This window comes from Pleurodeles waltl, chromosome 2_2, assembly GCF_031143425.1.
Source record: "Pleurodeles waltl isolate 20211129_DDA chromosome 2_2, aPleWal1.hap1.20221129, whole genome shotgun sequence".
Lineage (NCBI taxonomy): Eukaryota > Metazoa > Chordata > Amphibia > Caudata > Salamandridae > Pleurodeles > Pleurodeles waltl.
In genome coordinates this window covers 87,846,732-87,868,336 of record NC_090439.1, presented here as the reverse complement: position 1 = coordinate 87,868,336, position 21,605 = coordinate 87,846,732, and positions in this window count along the sequence as shown.

Here is a 21,605-nt window from a genome sequence, read left to right as displayed (position 1 = left end):
AATATCACATGTGGCATCTCTAACGAAAAAAATAATTTTTTGTTTGAAATATTACCATCCTTCATAAGAAATAAATATTTATCTTAATTTAACAAAGCATATATAGTCAGGTGTTGTCATTGTAGGTATATGAAATTGTGTGACTACCCAAACCAACGTTAATACTGAGACTCCTTAGAAATTATGATGTTGTGTACACATGGAACGGCACACATGTTCCATCTAGGGACTCACTGAAGTTTATTATGTGACATGCAACAAGGTACATTCCATGGCCAATAACCTATGTGAAATGAGTAATGTCTAACAAGTACAGGTAATGTGCCTCTGCATCGTGTGACTGATATGGCAAGTACACAAGGCCACACACATTGCTACATAAACTGACTCTGTAGTAGGTAGTTAAAACATGGATGGAACAGACCTGTTGGACACTTCTCTTATATTGACCAGTGGAAATACCAGGAACCAATTACATGGCTCGTTTAATGTAATTCAAGCAATAGCACGTGGCCCTTTACATATCCTAGTGTCTGTCCATACATGTCAGCAAGAAATGTCACCTTGATGCACATCACCTCAAATCATATCCATGTGTTGAGTGTTTGCAGGCTTGCTGTAGATCTCATATGTACAAGTATCGTGTGCTGTATCCTGCAGGTCTTTGCCAAAACTAAATCAAGGGTGACAGCTTTTTTTGGAGCAATTATTCGTAACGCCACCAGTAGGTGGACTATGTAATTGGCTGTATGCTGACAGCACAGTGCAGAGATGCATGTGGTCCTTAAGACATTGGCCTTTTCCTTCACCACAAAGGTATGGGCATGTGCCAAATATGGGACATGGGGCATATGACAGAATCAGTCAGGCCTTTAACTGCATTACCATATGTGCACTGCTGACATCTGTCCCATCTAGCCATACCTATTCTGTGTGCACAGAGGTAGGAAGACTCATTTTGCCAGACAAAATGTCCATATATTGCCATGTGGACAACTACGCTAGAAATGTGCATCTGACAGGCAGATTGAAGTAGAACCATCCAAAGCCATGTTCACATAGAGTTCCTCTCCTACATACTTAAAACCACCATAACATTTTGCTAATTGCTCCTCTGTCACAGCATCTCACATGTCACTGATATGCAGGACTCTGAGGGAGGCTCAGGTACCCATGATGCTGGATGACAGTTGCCATACATCAGGATATATGTGGGATAAGTGGTGAAGCCAAGTAAGATGATTGCTAGGAAAATTGTAGTTAAACACTCACAGCAACACACAGAGATATGCCATTTAACCACTGGTATTGCTCTAATAAATGATACATTTTACATTTTCCACCTCACAGATGCATGTGCAGCCTACATCCTGGGAAGAAATGTTGTTTCATGAGGGAAAGCCGGCCCGCATGGTCACACAAGTTTATTGATTCCCAAGTTTGGCTGAGCGCCTAGATACTGGTAAACGTTTGGATCCCCAAGCATTTTCCTGTATGAATGGCATTAATGTCTGCACATGCCTTTAATCCTTCATGCTACACAAATTGTGGCAGCGATGAAAAATGTATTCTGCATGTGTGGGCATAGTATGATGTAAACACACAATAGTAAGACTATCAAATTTGTAGAGATGTTCACTGTGTATCGTTTCTCATACACATGTAATGTTGACTATTGTTAATGTCTTATGGAATATGTCTTATACCCCAACCACACCTGTGTCCTGCTCAAATTGGGACTTGGGCAAACATACTGTCTCTTGAAACTCTTGGCCTAACTCATGCACTTTTTCTGTCACATGCTTTCTGAATATATTTGTTAATTTTGGTCCATGTCTGGCTGATAGACATTTGAAGTTTGACCATCTTTTGGTCTTGGGGTTGGTGTTGGTACATGTGCCATAAATATCAACATCATAGTTTGGCAAACACTACCACAGAAGATTCAGAGCCCTGTTTCATGTGGACCAGCAGAGGTTGGCAATATATGCACATTGACATTTGGCCCTATCTAGTGGACATGAAACTTTGTCCTACTTCATTTATGTACGGAACAATGCTTTTCCAGTGAATATTGATACCCCAGACACATGTCATTGCAACGAATATCAAAGATCACACACAATCCTTACAGAACACAGAAATAATTCAGGTGACACTCACTGGTAGCATTGGGATCCCTGAAGGTCTCCACCTCAGCATTAGATTAGGGTGCAGATCCATCTACAGGACACAAACATGGTACATTGCTCTGTGAATATTGAACATGTACCCTCTGTACATATGAAGCATATATGATTGGTATTGTCTGCACTTTGGACATGTAGCATATGGCAAAGTTGATATGGCTTAATAATGAACATAGGTATGCCACGTTGCAGTGTTTACAGATAATATCAGGAAAATCATGTCTCTGGTCCAGAAAGTGCAACCAAAGTTCAAAACCCTCCTTCCTTGTTACATGGTGCAAGAGTGCCTGCCTTTGATGACTATGTGAACAGAATAAACTGAGAGACCACAAACTGCAAGGTATCAATTCTGCTGGCAGTTTCTCAAATCAATGCGTGTTCTGAACAATGCTTCACACAGCGGGCAGTAGCCATGCTTGCTTTTGTCTTCACTTAGCTCATTACCTGTTACTACTGCACAGTAAATAAAAATTGTTTATTCATGCCCTGTACAGGCTCATAAAAGAATGATGATAAGTTTCAAAATAAAATGTATGTTAAATTGTTGATGAGATGTGAGTGTGCTCCCCTGCAACATACATGACGGGTGGCCCCCACTGTTTGGAGTCAGTAATGACCTAACAGGACAGGTGACAACACTCCCTGCACAGTGCTGGATGGGTCCCCAAACATCTCTGGGTCTCCTCTGCCCTGCATGGTCAATTAGTGCTAGTGCTAGGACACTGTAAACATGCCTCTGTGGCATGGTTATTTTTCTTAACAGAGGTAGCCTGTATCATAGCATACTGACCCAAAAACATATATGACCCTTTAATTTGCACAAGCAATAACAGATTGTTCCTAAAGATACACCTACAAGCTCATGGTATATATATATATACTTATCAACAGGCTCACCAACCTCCAGTCCGAGATGATCAATGAGATCTGTCTCCTGGTTGACTACATTTGCCCATCTGTGTTTGAGTTGATGGACAGTCCTTTCTATATCGAAGACACAGCTCATCTGTAGGCACACCTCCTCCCACGGCTCCTTCCTCTTTTGGATATGGTAACCCTGGCTCACCCTACACCCTGTGGTGATCATGTTCATCAGGTAGTCGACTAGATTCTTGGATCTGCCCCTCACTGACATATCCCTTACCCAAATGAAACACCCTGACCTAAAACTAAACTAAACCTAAAACTTCCCCCTACCCTTAAAACTATAAACCCCTATAAAGACAAGCATCCAACAATACAATGCACAAAACAATACAAAATACAATTACAATACACAAGTAACACTTTTGGGACACAACAAGGATAGCACAGACACCAAAAATCACCAAAAAACTTCACAAATCCCCCACGCAAATACCAAACACCTCCACTAGCCAGCACAGACAAAAAGACTGTAAGTGAAAGTAAAAGTAACTTCACACTTCCTTGTTTGCAGCATGGCAGAGTCATTACATCTTTTCCTGGGTGAATGTGTCACTCTTTCTACAAATGCATTGTTTAAAAATTAGATGATGCGTGAATTACACACAATGCACACCAATGCACAGTGCATTATTTTTGATGCATTGGCAAGGATGAGTGGCTTCTGAGGGACGCACTGGGTACAATGTGTTATGAAAAAGGCTAATACATGTGTTTTTATTGACACCACTAGCCTATTGTGCGGGCTGGGGAGCCTATTGGGGAGGGCAATTGATTTGAGGCATTTAACAGTATACCTGGTGTTGGATACATGACATACCCCATGACCATAGGAGTTACATGTGGACCACAGGCAACAGGCATGGAAGCCCTTTCTTGCACACAGTGATGCATCACAGCATGTTTCCAAGTGGTACAGTATAGTGTATTGTACAATGCAGGTAAACACTCAGAGGGATAAGTGATCTTGGTCAAATGTTCTGAGCTGGCATGCTTCATGACTTGAAATATGCTGCATGTGTATGTTAACAGTGCACATATGTGTGACTCATTGCAATAATGGTGTGGACACTAGGACACACAATATATCTGTGAAATACAGTGCTATATTGCGAATTCTTGAGACCTTGAGATTATTTATATGTCTTTCAGTTTGTGTCATGCTTGACTAGACGTAGATAACTGTGTTGTCGTTTTTTAAAATTACACAGATATTACAGTCCTGTGCAAATGTGATACACACTGCAATACATGATTATGTCAAAACTTGAGGAACATATTGTCTGTCTGCATTCCTTACATAGGATGTGTTCCGGACTCAATATACACTCAGGAAATGACATACACTGGCTGCTTCAGCCGGTGTACAGTGTGGCATCCAGGTCACTGATTGCCTATCTAGCTATCTAAGGGATGTGATTAGGCCTAAATGACACCTGTTAACATGTGCAAGCCAATGTTTACCAGATGAAAATATGTGACAACCAACTTCTAATGCTGTGGACACACAGATCTGCTGTCTGGTCTTGGTGTTAGGAACAGTATGTGTGGCACATGCACATTACCCCTGCAGAAAAGTGTTTGCCTAAATTGTTAGCCATATTTAGGTCATCACGAGGCCAGCTTGAGTAGCCAAAAAAAGTGTGATGACCATGCATCACATTATTTGGAAACAGAGAGGGTTTCTATGAACTTAGAAAGTGGGTAGACATTCACATCAGCTGCTCATATGTGCGTTTTCTGACACATTGTGTCACTCTAACCTGGATCGCGTCAGTGTATGCTACCTTGGCATAAGTGATATCACATGTAGTCATCCCTTCACATTGTTTGAGTGTTCAGAATCTGTTTGTGTTCTGTTTTTACTGAAACATACAGATGGAGCTGTAGGAGTGACAGTATTGTTTGTATCAGAGTGTTACACACCAACACAGTCACATACATCTCTGCAGGTAACAGTTGATCCTTGACTAGTGGGGGACGTGTGCCAGCATTAGGCCTAGTTAATCAATCCAGCACCAGCACAGTTGAGGACTCCCCCTTTATATGTGCTATATGAGATACCACAATGATTTTGCCATGTGCTTGCAAACATTGATGTAGCATTTGGTAACTATATTGGTTGCACTGTGTGCCCATGCACATCATATTTGCCTCTGTTCACAGTCATCGACCTATGAGTTCACTATACTGGCCTCAATGAGTATAACGCAGTACAAGTGGCTAGATCTACAACACACACACAGTCATTGCACACTGCTTACTTTTATACTCCCTTTGGAATGTGGTAGGATGTCTGACGGTCCGTACACTGTAGCAGCACACATACTCGCAACATGTATACTCTGTCCCACAGTACTAACTTTATGTGGTGTATGTCTTCCCCAAGCACATGCATCTGCCACATCGTGGTGATATGCACACTAATTTGGATCAAGATTATGTTGTGATGTGGTGAGGGTAACACCCAGCACATTAACTTTGGAATAGGCCTTAATTGAGTTGAGGATTTGTCAGTGTTACAGTGATTGAGATATGGAATTGTAACACAAGGGTAGTGTATAAACATGTATTTACATTTTGTAGACAACAATCCATAAATCAAAGTCACGTCCATCTTGACATAGTAAATTTATGAAAAGAAATGTGTACAATGTTGTTGGATCACCGTTTCTCAGCAATTGATTGTTCAGTTTCTCCTCTGTCCGCATCCTGAGCCCCATATATTGCTTCTGGCTACTCGGGTAAACATCCCATGGTACATTAGTCCTTACACATATATTGTGTTGTATGAAACATGCCAGGATTATTTTGTATCCCATAGGGGTGAAGTATAGCAATCTGCCATCCGATATGTTTAGGCATCGGAAGCAAGACTTGAGGACCCGAAAAAGATGCTCCCCAATACCCCTGGCCTTGCCCAGTACTTGGTTGTAGTTATGCTGTGCCTCTGTCTGGGGATGTAAATATGGAATCATGAATCATGGCTGCAAACCGTATCCTTGGTCAGCTGAAAAGAATGGAAAAGAAAAAAATAGTCAATGATCATAAGGATTGATTGAGCCACATTCAAGTACATTTATGTTATTTGCACTGATCTGGTCATACACATTTCTGCCATTATGGGGCCTGCACTGATATTGGAGGCCACACATGTCCTTTCATATTTGTTTTTACTGACACTGTACTACACATACAAGGATACTGGCATGTGTGATACACTTACTAGTTGAAAATGTTATTTTTTGCACTGGGATGTAAATGGTGAGTCTTCACTGATATGAAGAGTGAGAACGCCATTGAGGTGACACTTATCGCACACTTCTCTATTGTGTTGGCTTGGGACTATTCTTAGCATGTCTGGTCTACTACATGAATTATTTTTAATTAGTTAACTGGTGCAATTGAGGTGGTCCATTTATTCACAAAGATTTAGATGTGACAGTAGAAGTCACTGTTTGTTAGAAGTTACTGCCATGGATAGATTAGAGAGTGCATGTTAATGTGGGACATCATTGTCTACACATTGCAGTGCAATGGGTCCTCTATGTTGATTGGACACAAGGCCCCAGATATTTAGAAATGTTGCACTGTGTAGTGCAACAAATACATTATGAAAACAGCACTGCCTCATTGAGAAAGGGCAGTGTTGAACATATTTTAGGCCATACAACACTGTCCTGTGTTTTCAAGCTATACTGGAACACAATAGGCTGTATGGCATCAAGACTGGCCCAACTGCAACATGGTGAATGTGTGGCTGCATTTCCTGTAAGATGTACTTTGCTCATGAGGAGCAACCTTCCTGCACAGCATGAACTCTTGGAGGCTTGATAGTGTATGTCTTTGTGCCATTGAAGGCACCACACATATGTGGCAAGAGTTTTTAGGATGACTTAAGTAATTTTTTCGTGATACACATGACCTGGGGAGGGCAATTGATTTGAGGCATTTAACAGATTATCTGGTGTTGGATACATGACATACCCCATGACCATGGGAATTACATGTGAACACAGCAACAAAGGAAGACCTTTCTTGCACACAGTGATGCATCATAGCATTTTTCCAAGTGTTGCATTGCTCAGGATCTTCCCACCATTAAAAGGCACACACAGTGGCTTAGCGTGTCTTAACATGTATGGGTTGCGGGGCTGCATTGCACATGTACCATGAAGTATGGTACAAGTACGAGGCACACCCCTCCCACGTATGCACTGTCTCAGTCAAAAAACACAGAGATGGCCATTTCATCATACATTATTTACTGATTTTAGGTATGTCATGTGCTTCAGATGTACTTACCAACCAGTAGGCCATTTCCGTATCAACCATTCTGGAAGTGCTCATTGATGATGGAGTGCCTGAAGATGTAGGCATCATGAGCATTCCCAGGGTGCTTTGCCAGCACACTGACAAACATCTCCATATGGTCCACTATTTCTTGTATATTTATTGAGTAGGCATGCTTCCTATTGTCATACAGGTAGGATGTTGCAGCAAGAGGCACTAATTGCACATGTTTGCAATCCATTGGCCCCAAGTAATGGGTGAAGCCAGCTATGCCATCAAAGCATCGTTTGGTATACAGCTATTGCTGCTACGTCTTGGCAAACATGATTTACTGGGGTGTCAAGCTGATGATGGCATCCAGGATGGCGGTTATGAATGCCAAAACCGATGGCTGTGAGATTTGTGTCACTCTGGCTTCGGTGGTCTGGGATGACCCAGATATCAGCACGTGGAGAACTTACTTACATCAGCTTGACTTGTAGGGGGATGTTGGTGCACCTCTGTGATGTTGGTTGCATCCTTGGTGCAATCTAGTTCAGGAGCTGGATGATGGACTCCCTTCTGAGCCAGTAGTAGGTGATGACTTCCTCCTTTCTTATGTCAATAAGGGTAGTCCTTTGGCTGTTTATATACTCCCTTCTGCTGTTATTTGTTATGCCTGGGTTATTGATGCGCAGGAATTTTTACCAATGATGAGTTACTTTTCGATAAACCATAAATATCACTGTGTCAGGTCTGCGTTGAATTTTATGAAGGAACGTCTGGCATTCATATATTCATAGTTGCGTGACACAGCCTGTTCAGGCGCAGGAAAATTCCAGCGCAGGCTTCCAAAAAGTGAGGTTTTCCACCTAATGTATCACTTTGTAAATATTGAGCATAGAATGTGCCCGCGGAGCGTAAAAAAAATGATGCAATGGCAGAGCAAGCTCCTTGTATATATGGCCATAAGTGCTGGTACCCTAAAATAAGTGCCTAAATAAAAAAATGATAAGGAGGCATTAAGTAAACCTGCTAAGATTTGTGAAACAGTGTGGGGGGGTCAGGGCACTGCTTCAGCCTGGTGATTCTTTACAACCAGCCCGATCATGTAAAAAATACAAGTCTCTGTTCATTCCTCAACTGACCAAACAAAAAAAATGGAAAAGGCCACTGAGTTAAAATCTGGTAGCCAAGACCCACAAAAAAATGAAAAACATTACTCCAGTACATGACAAATCATTTTTGAAAGTGAATAATAGAGAAGGTAAATATGAAAATGTATCAGGGAACAATTCAGAACTAAATTCAACGCCAGACAAACCAGACTAGGCCAATAACTTCTCTTCTACCCCAAATGAAAATTCAAGGAAAGTTTTGATATTCTATGTAGGGGGAATATTGTTAAATTAGTAATGGCTCCTATCAAATTGTCACACCTGGATTCCATCCCCCCAAAATCTGGAAACAATGAATCCACTTTAAACAACTTGCTCTCAACGGGCACAACCAACTATATATATATATATATACATATATATATATATATATATATATATATATATATATATATATATATATATATATATATATATATATATATATATATATATATATATATATATATATATATATATATATATATGTATATATATATATGTGTGTCTTCTTCCAAACCGATGAGATTTAACTCATCATCTGGCTGCACCAAAGAATAATTACGTCACTGCCACCACAAAAAGACGATCTTCCAAATCCAGAAACGCTTTTTTATTTCAAATAAAGTGGAAGTGCAATACTACTTCCAAACAAAACTGGAATGTGTGTGTGTGTGTGTATATATACATATATATATATATATATATATATATATATATATATATATATATATATATATACAGAGAGAGAGAGAGAGAGATCAAGAGAGAGAAACAGTGGGGAATTATCATAGAAAGACGGCATCAGAAATTTACTCTGATGTCCTCATCCCAATTCAAGATGAAAACGTTTTTAACATGTACCTCAGAGCTAATGGATCAAAACCATTTGATCTGGAAAATACCATAAGATGCAACCAGAATAGCACCATGAATGACAATGACAAAAATGGTAATAGCATGCCGAATCAGAAAATATGTCATGATTGCTTTTTTGGTAGACAAAGTAGCATAAAAGAGGGGACTACTCAACAGAAAAAAGAATGAATTTGGATTTCCACAGTAACAAGTGGCTACCCCAAAAAGTAAACATATGACCCAATGTCAAAATACCAGTCAAACTGTAAGCTCCCTCAAAAGCTACAGCTTTTTTGTTGGAAAGTAGCAGAATAGCTTTCTGGAAGCAGTTTGATACAATTGTGTTCCAAGAAACTTAGGGGCATATTTAAGAGCTCCTTGTACCGCCTTAGCGTCATTTTTTTTTTACTTTAAGGAGGCGCTAAGGTGGCTTTTCCCCGCATCATATTTACAAAGTGGTGCAATGCATGATTTGTGCTACTTTGTAACCCCTTGAGCCACAGAATAGCTGCGCCAGGCATAATGTATGCAAAGAGGGAGTTCTGGCACTATGAGCCCCACAAAAATGGCGCAGTGAAATGTAAAAGATTTCATGAAATTATTTTTGGCATAATTTTTAGCTCTGGCTCAGAGCAGGCGTTAAAATGACACACCCATAGAAACCTATGGGCCTCCTTGCACTTTGCTACACTGTATGAGGCTGGCCTGCTTTGTAGTGGGTACCTTGGGTACTTACGCCTTTTACCAGGTCCAGTTATCCCTTATTAGTGAAGTAGTAGTGTTCTAGCAGCTTAGGCTGATAGAGGTAGCTATAGCAGAGCAGCTTAGGCTGAACTAGGAGAGATGCAAAGCTCATGCAATGCCACTTATATTTACACAGTACAAGTAAAGACAATACTCAGGGGGTCATTCTGACCCTGGCGGTAATTACCGCCAGGGCGGAGGTTGTCGGTAGCACCGCCAACAGGCTGGCGGTGCTCCGCCAGGCATTCTGACCGCGGCGTACAGCCGCGGGCAGAAGCGGAAAGCCGGCGGTGTACCGCTGACTTTCCGCTGCCCATGGGAATCCGCAGCTGCGCCGCCATGGGGATTCTGACACCCCATACCGCCATCCTGTTCCTGGCATGGGCACTGCAGGGGCCCCCGTAAGAGGGCCCCACAAAGATTTTCACTGTCTGCTGTGCAGACAGTGAAAATCGCGACGCGTGCCACTGCACCCGTCGCACCCCTTCAACTCCGCCGGCTCAATTCTGAGCCGGCTTCCTTGTTGACAGGGCTTTCCCGCTGGGCTGGCCGGCGGTCTTCTGGCGGTCGCCCGCCGGCCCCGCGGGAAAGCCAGAATTACCGCTGCAGTCTTTTGACCGCGGATCGGTCTTTCGGCGGGAACCGCTTGGCGGGCGGCGACCGCCGACCGCCGCGGTCAGAATCACCCCCTCAGTGTTACCAGAAATAAAGGTAGTTTATTTGGGTGACACAGTACCACAACTATCTTAGAGGCAATACTCCTTCTGGAGGTAAGTATTATACACAATATATACACTAGACACCAAAATAAGGCAAGTAATTAGACATAGAATACTGCAAACAATAGGAAATGCTATAGAATGCAATGGGAGAAAATAGGCCTAGGGTCAACTCAAACCATATAAGACAGTGGAATGCGAATCACAAATCCCCCCCTAGAGAAGTGTAGTGTGTGCAGAATCGCTGAGAGAGTAAGAATAGAGTAAAGGTAAGTAAATTACTCCACCCCAGTGCCCAGAAAAGCAGGAGTAAAGTACTGCAAGTTTCCTTAGGACACACCACACCTTGTGATATGGATTATTGTAGTAACCAACCAAGTCTGCAAACAACAACTGCTGGATTCCTGGACCTGAAGACCTGCAAAAAAACGGGACCAAGTCCAGAAGTCGAAAAAAGTTCCAGGGGAACAGGAGCCCCTGCCAACCCAAAAGAGGGTGAAAAAGAGTCCCTGGTTGGATGAAGACTGCAGTAATGCACCCTAGGAAGACATCAGTGGGTTTCTGCATGAAGCAAAAGATGTCCCACAAAGTGAAGATGGATGCAGACATGATTTCGTGTTGGAAGTCGCCAACAAGCCTTGGTTACGTCAAATGTGAGTTTTGCATCAAAATGGCATTTGCTGGACCCAGTAGGGATCTGGGGGCCTCAACTCTATGTGAGGAGGAAGAGGGGGCTCTCAGCACTTCAGAGAACCCTCGGCATGCCAGACAGCACCCACATGAGTCCCAGGACACAGGGACAAAGGAGGTGCAAATCACGGTTGGTGCAACACTACAAAGAAGGGTCCCACGCTACCGGCGGTAAACTCACTGAGTTGAGCGTCACAGGATAGAGTGCTGGAGAACTGGGCCAGGCTGTGCATGAAGGAATTTTGCAAATAGTGCACAGAGGTCTGAGGAGCTGAAGAAGATGTGGTGCACAGGGGTACTGTAGCTCACAGGGAAGGCAAGGTCTTACCTCCTCCAAATTGCGTCAGCAGGACCTCAGGACAGTCTATGTCAATGGAGTCCACCCTCTGTATTTCTAGGAGCATGCTCATCTCTGTGAGAGGAGTTCAGGAGTACCGGTCGTCAACTTGGAAGGTGCCTGTGTGAGCAGAAGAGTGACTCTGTCACCCCACAGGAGATTTCTTGGGTCCTTCTGGTGCAGAGTGAAGGCAGGGAGTCCTCAGAGCGTAAACACCATGGAAACTGTTGCAGTTGCTGGATTTAGCTGAAGTTGCAGAAGAAAAAGTATCCCTTGTGGATAGTTTGTTGCTGTTACAGTGGTTCCTGGAGCAGGCTGCGGTTGATCTGAGGTCAGAGGATGAAGTAGTAGTTGCAGAGGATTCCTGAAGGAAACCTGCAAGGAGAATCTGAAGAGAACCCAGAGGAGAGACCCTAAATAGCCTTGAGAGGGGGATTGGCTATCTTATTAGGTATGGACCTATCAGGAGGGGTCTCTGATGTCACCTGCTGGCACTGGCCACTCAGAGCCCTCCAGAGAGCCCCAACACCTTGCAAAGCAAGATGGCTGAAGTCTGGGACACACTAGAGGAGCTCTGGGCACATCCCCTAGGATAGTGATGGACAGGGGAGTGGTCACTCCCCTTTCCTTTGTCCAGTTTTGCATTAGAGCAGGGGACAAGGGGTCCCTGAACTGGTGTAGACTGCCTTATGCAAGGAGGGCACCAACTGTAATGTGGCCCCATGGGGAGTGACCCTTGCCCAAGGGGCTGCCCCCCCAAACAAAACACACACATGCACACACACCAATCCCTGGTGCCTAGGTGGGTTCTGCTCCTCCTGTGGGCAGATCGGCCAATCAGAAATAGGCTGATCTGACACCAAGGGGGGCAGAAATGGTCTAAAATTAATTTGCCCCTCAGGAGAACGACCCTTACCTAAGGGGTCAGCTCCCATCTGTAAAAATAAAAATAAAAATAGGCTGATCTGCTTCTGGGGGTGGGGGGGGGGTGGGGGGGGGAAGGGGGGCAGAAATGGCCTAAAATAAATTTGCCTAAGGGGTCGCTCCCTTTGCGTGAAATTATCACAAAAAACTAAATCCCTGGTGTCTAGAGGTTTCAGACCCCCTGGTGGGCAGATCGGCCTAATAAAAATAGGCCGATCTGCCCCCACCGGTGGCAGAAATGGGCTAAAATACATCCCCCCAATATAATTTTCCCCCCAGGGAAGCGACCCTTGCCTATGGGGTCGCTCTCCACCTCTAAAAAAACAAAAACTAAATAAAATGATCCCTGGAGCCTAGAGGTTTCTGCCCCCTGGGGGTGGGGGCAGAAAAGTCCTTGAAAATAATTGCCCCCCTGGGGAGTGACCCTTGCCCAAGAGGTCACTCCCCTGATGCCAATTTCCATTTTTAATATAATCACCGGTGTCTTGTGGGCTTTTCAGCAGCCAGATCGTTTCACGATCTGACTTCTGAAATGCTCTGAGAGACATCAAAAGGAAGGAGATTCCTTTCCTTCCCTTTGATGCCTTTCAGGCCCCCATCACATGATTGGAAGAGAAATGCTTTTGCATTTCTCTTCCGATCCGCGCTGGAAGCTCAGGACGACCTCTCATGAGGTCAGCGCGTGATTGCTCTGACCTCATCAGTCGTCATGGGGGGCCAGAGGGGGTCGGGGTGAAAGGGGAAGCAATTCCCCTTCCAGCCCTGCCTTGGGGGGGGGGGGCGGGTCACAGCCGTAAGTGGGAGCACTAGCTCTTCCGACAAGCTCCAGTACAAGGATGTAATGGTTAAGTCTGTGGCGCCTCAGCACCAGTACACGGACTTAATGGTTACGTACCTGGCGCTGAGGCGCCGCACTGGATGTAACCATTACGTCCTTGAAGCCTAAGGGGTTAATTAGTGAAGAGTTTAAACAGCTTTTGGATATTTTTTTCTTTTTGGCTACCTCCAGTACTATATTGTCAAGTTCAGGAACAAACAAGTTTTGTATCTGAAAAGGCAACTTATAAATCGGAGATCTCTGACTTCATTCCAATTTTCCAAGACTTCAACCATAAAGTTGTTTGTCCAGCAATTGATGCCCCTGCTACCTAAGTGGATGGCCACAGGCTGTCAAATGTAGAATCGTATAGAAACTGAGGTAAACACTCCATGTTAGCTAAAAGAGTATTTGGGTCATCCTTTGCCTGTGGGCAGCTGTAGAGAGAATGAAATTCCTTAAGAAGAACCTGTGCTGCATAGGCAGCATAAGTCTTAGCTCTATTAGCGTAATTGGAGGCTGTGTAAGATAGCCTTAATAATGCTTCTATTTTTTCTGTCTACCGCGTGTGACAATATTGAATTTTCTGATGCTAGGGAAGATGACAAAGCCATACATTTTAATATAGGTACTGATTTTTGGAAATTGAGGAAAATTTCATTAAAATCTTCCATGACATTTCTCTTGCTCATGAACCTAGGAACTGAAGCCTGTTCTACCCCCTTCACCTCTCTTTTAGTATTAGGGACTTAACTACATCATGCAGTGGGAGAGTATATTTGTCTGTAGTGCTGTAATGTGCAAAAATCCATCATCTTGAGGCTTTTGTCAAGTCCAAGAACCTCTCTTAAATGCTTTAAAATGTCTAGCAATTGAGGTGTTTGCATACATTTGCCAATGGATCAATTTCCTGCCCCGTTCCATCATCCACACTCACTCCATTATCATGGAGCTCTGCCAAGGCACTGTCCCCTGCCTCTCTAATCAGAGTGTGAAGGTCTTCTCTTGAAATTTGCAGCACTTCCTCCTCTTCATCCTGTGCAGGAGGACTGCACATTATTTTGGTTGGAAACCACTTTCATTGTTGACAATCTGAATAGGAGACTGGAACACACTAACGAAGCATCCTATTTCTTGATTTTTATGGTTTTCCTCATCAACCAAGTCTCATCTTGCAAGAACTGGTGGCTAAACAAACCCCTACTACCTCAGCCGTCTGACGTGTTCCTAGAGCATACAGATAAGGGCATGGAATGCTTACTCCACAGATCCAAAATGGCCAGACCGCTAGCACAGAACATTTCCACTCCTCAGCTCAGTACATGGGGTGAGAGCATGATCAGGTAGTTGCAGAAATGTCCTACCCACTCAGTGAAGTGGTAAGTGAAACAACCCTCTTAGCTCCAAATAACTTACCTTTTGAAATAAAAAAAAATAGAATAGACCATAAAATAATTAAACATGTCTTACTGTTTGCAGGACAGGCAAAACAACAGGAATATGGGTGGAAGGCAGTGAGCTTTGTACCGGTGTGGGTGGTAAACTTACCTGAAATATGCAGAAGGCATACATCTTAAGGAAGGAGGCCATTTGTATTGTGTTAGGAATCTTCAATAGGACTCGGATGAGAAGGACTCCATGAGGTGTTAATGTTATGTTCTCAACAGCTCAACCCATAGCATCCCATCAAACGTCTCTCAATTCAGAAATGCAACTATACTCTAGATAGTAAGTGTGTTCAAATACAAAAAGAAAGCAAAAGTGAACATCTTCCACAGATCTTTTATAATGAAAGTTCATATATTCATCTAGTTCCAAGTAAATGTCTCTTGGGGCAAATCCAAACACCAAACATTAAAAGACTTAGGCCCTGATGTATACTTTTTGGTGCAGAACTGCACTAACCTACCAGCCAGGCACCATATTATTGGAATGGTGCAAGCCGGCGGAAAGGGTGGGCTAGCTTAAAAAAAATGACGTTAGTCGGATGGGGCTGGTGCTAAGGAAGAAGGGGGTTTTGCACCAAACAAATTACGTTAGGCAGGTTAGAGTAAAAGAAAAAAGACTCTAACCTGCCTAGAGTCATTTTCTGACGCAAATCAATCCATACCATATGACTCCAGTCTTATAAAAGACAGGACTCATGCCCACCACCCCAGTGGCCATCATAGGGCACCAGGGTCCCCTGGGCATGGCCATGGCACCCAGTGCCATGGAGGGGGCCCCATTTCAGGTCCCCCTATTACACTAAAAAAAAACAAATGCAATACTTACCTGTACTTACCTAGGATAGGGTCCCCCATCCTCCGCAGTCCCTCTGGTGTAGGGGAAGGGGTGTTCCTGGGGCATGGGGAGGGCACCTGTGGGCTTATTCCGTGGTGTTCCACCATGGAAGTAGGCCCACAGGTTCCCTAACGCCTGCCCTGACCCAGGCGTTAAAAAATGGGACAAAGCATGCTTTGCACCATTTGTTGACCACTCCTCCCTATTTTGCACAGGAGTGTAAATATGGCGTTAAGGCCATAGAGTTATTTTGTGCACGACAACGCCTACCTTGCATCTCATTAAGGCAAGGTAGGTTTCCACTTCCAACAAAAGACTTTAACTCCATAAATATGGCGCTAGACGGGTCTAGCCCCAAAGTATAAATATGGAGTTTATTTTGCACTGAAGTAGACGGTAATTTGGTGCAAACAGAGTATAAATATGCCCCTCAGGTCAACACCTGAACCTATTTGCACATCCTGCTCTAGCCAGTTACAGTTTTCACACACAGAAGATCAAGTTGTCTTGCACACAATCAAGTTAACTATGTTGCAAAATAAAATAATTTCAACAAATTCAGAACAATTGATTTACTAAAATACTGAAGCTGGGAAAAAGGCAACTGAAAAGAGATTTACAAATAATGAATGTTACCCTTTAATATTTTTCAATAGAAAACGTGCAACAATTACGAGATAGATATCAAGTGGCGATCTGGAAAGCTAAAAGATCAATTCTGAGAAACCTTCCTTGGTATTTGCAAGGACAAGACCACAACAAATTTCTGATATAAATAAACTGGAATTTGGCCACTCCTGAGCAAGCAATTCAAATATCACTAAAGAAGCATGGAACGGTAATTTAAGCACCCTGTGATTTGAACACTAGAATACAGCATGAATCGTTTTAGATGATCTTTCAGGCCCTGGCACAGACTCACTACATTACAAAACTTTGCAAATCGTATCCGCAATAAAAAAACAGAGCAGGCCAAATTCCTTCTGAAATTGACTTCCTCCAAACCATTCTAAATTCAATATATATTTATACCCCAGTATGCTGACCCCATTATAAAACCACGGCACAGAAGTGCAAGAGATCCTAGCGTCATGAAGTGGATTATTACCTAGTAGAAAAAAAGGTCCTACGCCAAACCGAGCAAACTACAGGCTGATTGCACTTCTGGATGCTAAGGGCCTGATTATGAATTTGGCTGTCCTAAAGAGACAGCTGTGCCGGTGGTTTGTAGACAATGTATGTGGGCTGAACCACCGACTGCCAAAACAAATGGCTGCCAACCAGCTGCGAGGCAGCTTGCAATCTTGGCTGTGTGCACATTGGATGGATTAAAAAAACAACACAGCTGACATATATTGACCCAGTGGACATGATTGCAAAACACACTATAAAACACACGCCTTCCCAGACCATGATCCTTTACCTTTCCACTGCAAGAAAGAAACCAGAGCCCACCGTTTCTCACATCATTGACAGATAAGGCACCCCTTTTTCACCAACCATTTAATACCTTTCACACACTTTTGTCGATTTACTTCCTATACCACTTTTTATATAGCAAGTCTCACTTTATTTTACACCTATGTCACGTTCCAAAAATTCCCATTTTTCAGAAAATGAATTGATAGTCATGGTGGATGAAATCATAAGAGTAGAGCCACAATTATTTAGAAGCCACATCTAGTATACTCCTCTCAGTAGGAAAATGGAAATGTGGCAAAGGATAGTCAACAGTGTGAATGCTGTAGACACTACCTTGTGCACAAAGAAGGGCATTAGGAATAAGTGGAATGACCTGAGGGTAAAAGTGCATTCCCTGGCCTCCAGACAACACATGGAGGTCAATAAGAATGGTGGTGCTCCTCCCAGTGCCCCATTACAAGCCTTCCCTGGGAGGAGAAGGTCTTAGCTATCCTGCATCCTGAGGGCTTGACAGGAATAGCTGAGGGGTGGAGTCTGGTAAGTTATAACACAAAAACTGTTACAAATATTCAATGTCCTACATGCTCACATCTCACCTTTTGCCACTGTTTTGTTCATCTACTTTCCCAACATACAATACCCGAAGTTGCAGAGATGTAAGCTTGTCAATGTCTATTGTCATACATAGTATGACACATATCAATACCCATCACATGCCATATGCTGGAATAGGGTCTATAAGTGTTTCAACATCAAAACATCATCCCAGGGTCCATGGTATGTGTCAACATGTAAATTTATGGGCCAACCTAACTGCAGTGTGCTAACAAATATGTAAGCCTATACATTTGCCAAGTTTTGGAAAGTGCAGGGAGTGACATGAGTACAACTACCAGGGGGCCCTGTTTCAGTATTAACCAACATTTCTTCCTGCACTTGTTCAAATACACCTGTGTACCATCTCTCAAATGACGTACCCTCCCCAAGTAGTTTAGCATTCGAGTAGTGTAGGGACTCAGCAAGTGACATGATTTCAACGACCAGGAGGCCATGTTTATGTACCTCTAACCAACAGGGCTTTCTTCACTTGTCCAAATACACCTGTGTGCCATCTCTCAAATGATGAACCCTCCCCTGGGAGTTTAGCATTTGTGTAGTGTGGGGAGGTGGCAAGTGACATGACTAAAATGACCAGGAAATTCTGTTTGGGTGCCTCTAAGCAGCAGGTCTTCTTGCAGTGGTCCACATACACCTGTGTGCCATTTCTTAAATGATATACCCTCCCCTGGGAGTTTAATATTTGTGTAGTGTGGGGACTCACCAAGTGACATGACTATAACTACGAGGAGGCCCTGTTACTGTGGGCCTCATTATGACCCTGGCGGTAGAGAACCGCCAGGGCCAACGGGGGCGGGAGCACCGCCGACAGGCCGGCGGTGCTCCCTTGGGCATTCTGACCGCGGCGCTTTGGCCGCGGTCAGAAAGGGAAAACCGGCGGTCTCCCGCCGGTTTTCCACTGCCCCTAAGAATCCTCCAAGGCGGCGCAGCTCGCTGCGCCGCCGAGGGGATACTGACAATCCTTACCGCCATCCTGTTCCTGGCGGCTCTCCCGCCAGGAACAGGATGGCGGTAAGGATTGTCGTGGGGCCCCTGGGGGCCCCTGCAGTGCCCATGCCAATGGCATGGGCACTGCAGGGGCCCCCTTAAGAGGGCCCGCTAGTATTTCACTGTCTGCATAGCAGACAGTGAAATACGCGACGGGTGCAGTAGCACCCGTCGCACCTTCCCACTCCGCCGGCTCGATTACGAGCCGGCATCCTTGTGGGAAGGTCGTTTTCCCCTGGGCTGGCAGGCGGCCTTTTGGCGGCCGCCCGCCAGCCCAGGGGAAAACTTGAAATACCTGCTGCGGTCTTTTGACCGCGGCGCGGTATTTTGGAGGGCGGAATTCTGGCGGGCGGCCTCCGCCGCCCGCCAGAATCAGAATCAGGCCCTGTATCTCTAACTAACAGGCCTTCTTGTACTTGTCCAAATACACCTTTGTGCCATCTCTCAAATGATTTACCCTCCCCTAGGAGTTAACAATCTACATATCACGCTCAACTCAGAGATGTGTCAGTCTACCTAGCTTGCTCTTGTCATGGTATCCCAAAATGGAACTATTAAAGACAAAAATTACAGCTTACCAAGTGTGTATATCAGGTATTCCTAAGGCATTAAGCTGCTTCATCATATTGGTAGTGGCAGTTAACACACTGACTCAGCACTGCTCATTTGATGGCTATTGCTACATGTAGCAAAACATTGTGTGCTTGCCTGTATCTCACACAACTAGGCCAACTTGCCTCTCCTCTGTGTTGGCTTAACTGTTTCTAAGATGTCATGTTCATTCCGTCATCTAAAGTGCACTGATCACCAGATCTAATGAGGTGCTTCAGTCTAATAATTTATGCAAGCTTCACAGGTCATGTCAACAACTTCAATACCATGGTAACATAGCACAATCAGCAAACCTACCACTTAAGAGTGTCTAAGGTCTCTACGTTCAGTCACACAAAACCTTTAATGTTGATTCTACACATCAACCAATAATATTGTACTCTATTTCTCAACAGGTCTAGCTTGCACAGCACCTGGACAGTCATCGTTCACCAACCAGACTCCCAACCCACCTCTGGATGAAGCCCTCAGTGATGACGACACTCCTGAACATGTGGACGGGGATGATGTTCCTGGCCCATCTGGGAAGCCTGGGCAGACAGCAACAGGGAGTCTCACTGTGCTCACAACAACACCTCTCACCTAGTTGCTTCATCATCACAGACAACGACATGTGTACCTAGCACAGTTGCTACCATCTTGTGCTCCCCAGTCCTGGATCCTGAGGTGTAAATCAAACATTCTGACACTGAGGTGCCAGGACCCAGTTGGAGAGGGTACCCAGTTGGAGAGGCTCGTGGGCATAGGGTCCGTGGGAGGGAAGCTGTGGGAAGCCAGAGTGAGGCCACAGGGGTCACTAAAGGCAAGGATACCATCTGCCAAGTCTTTGGGGGTCTATCATGAGTCCCACGGTGTGATGGAGCAGGTGCTAACTAAACTCTGGGAAATCAAGCAGCTGCAGAGGGAAAAGAGCTGACATATGGAGGCCCATTACTCCAACATGGGGACCCTAACAGGGGTGCTGAGTGACATCCACACAACCCTGAGCAGGGCTTTTCCCCCAGCATCTACCCCTTCCTCTGGGCCAACTACATCAAGTACATCTTCTGCAGACACAGATAGAGTGGCCCTACCAGAGGACCCATCACCCTCAGACACCCCTGCCTCTTCAGAAGCTGAACCCCATTTCCTCACAAGCAGGGATGTCCATGTAAAATTCCAAGAAGGTGCAGATGGCAGGACACCCACCACTGCCAGCAAGAAACTTCATCCTTATTGTCCTCCTTTGTGTGTCACACATTCACTCTGTGGTCGCTGGACTTCTGATGGTGTGGCATCTACTCCTATGATCTAATTCACCATGTCTGAGTCCTTCACTTTTCATTTATGTTACTTTATTCCACAAGTTAGTTTTCACCCTTAGCACTGTAAAAAAATATTCACAAGTCACAAACACATTGTCTGCTGTCTTAAATTTCACATTTAGCAATGTAGCTATGTAAAAACATGTGAACCATACAATAAAAAAACAAGCTACTTGTGAAGGCAGGGATATGTTGAATGTACACAGTGTCCAGATCAGGATTGAGTCTCTCCTAGAACAAGTTGCAACTGTCGGCCCAATCCTCCCAGCTCACAAGGAGTACCTCACCAAAACTCAGACAGTAAAGTTGATTTCTGGCAGCCTTACGCATGGACTCTAGATTGCAACTTCTCAGGGGAGTCATGGTGGAGCGGAAATTACCCTTTTGTCTCATTAGCAATACGTCTCATACACACATAGGCAATGAAGGAGATGCTGGAGAATTTTCAATATATTTATTGTAAAGACTGCAATATACGATAAAGTGCATGTGCTGCGATGATTAGGATAATAAACAGTAATAAAAGCAGAATTGTGAAGATGAGAGTTGTTAATATATAACCCCCACTATATTGCAATAAAAATAAGATATAAAGTTCATAACCAAGAAAACCTGATCTCTAGCCTAACGAGAGCTAGGTGTGATAAACCTAATCTGCCATTACCATATCCATGAGAAGCATCTCCCAAACCTCGTTATTTTGTAATGAGGTATCTAGGTCAGACTACATGGTGACAAAAAGGCTGAG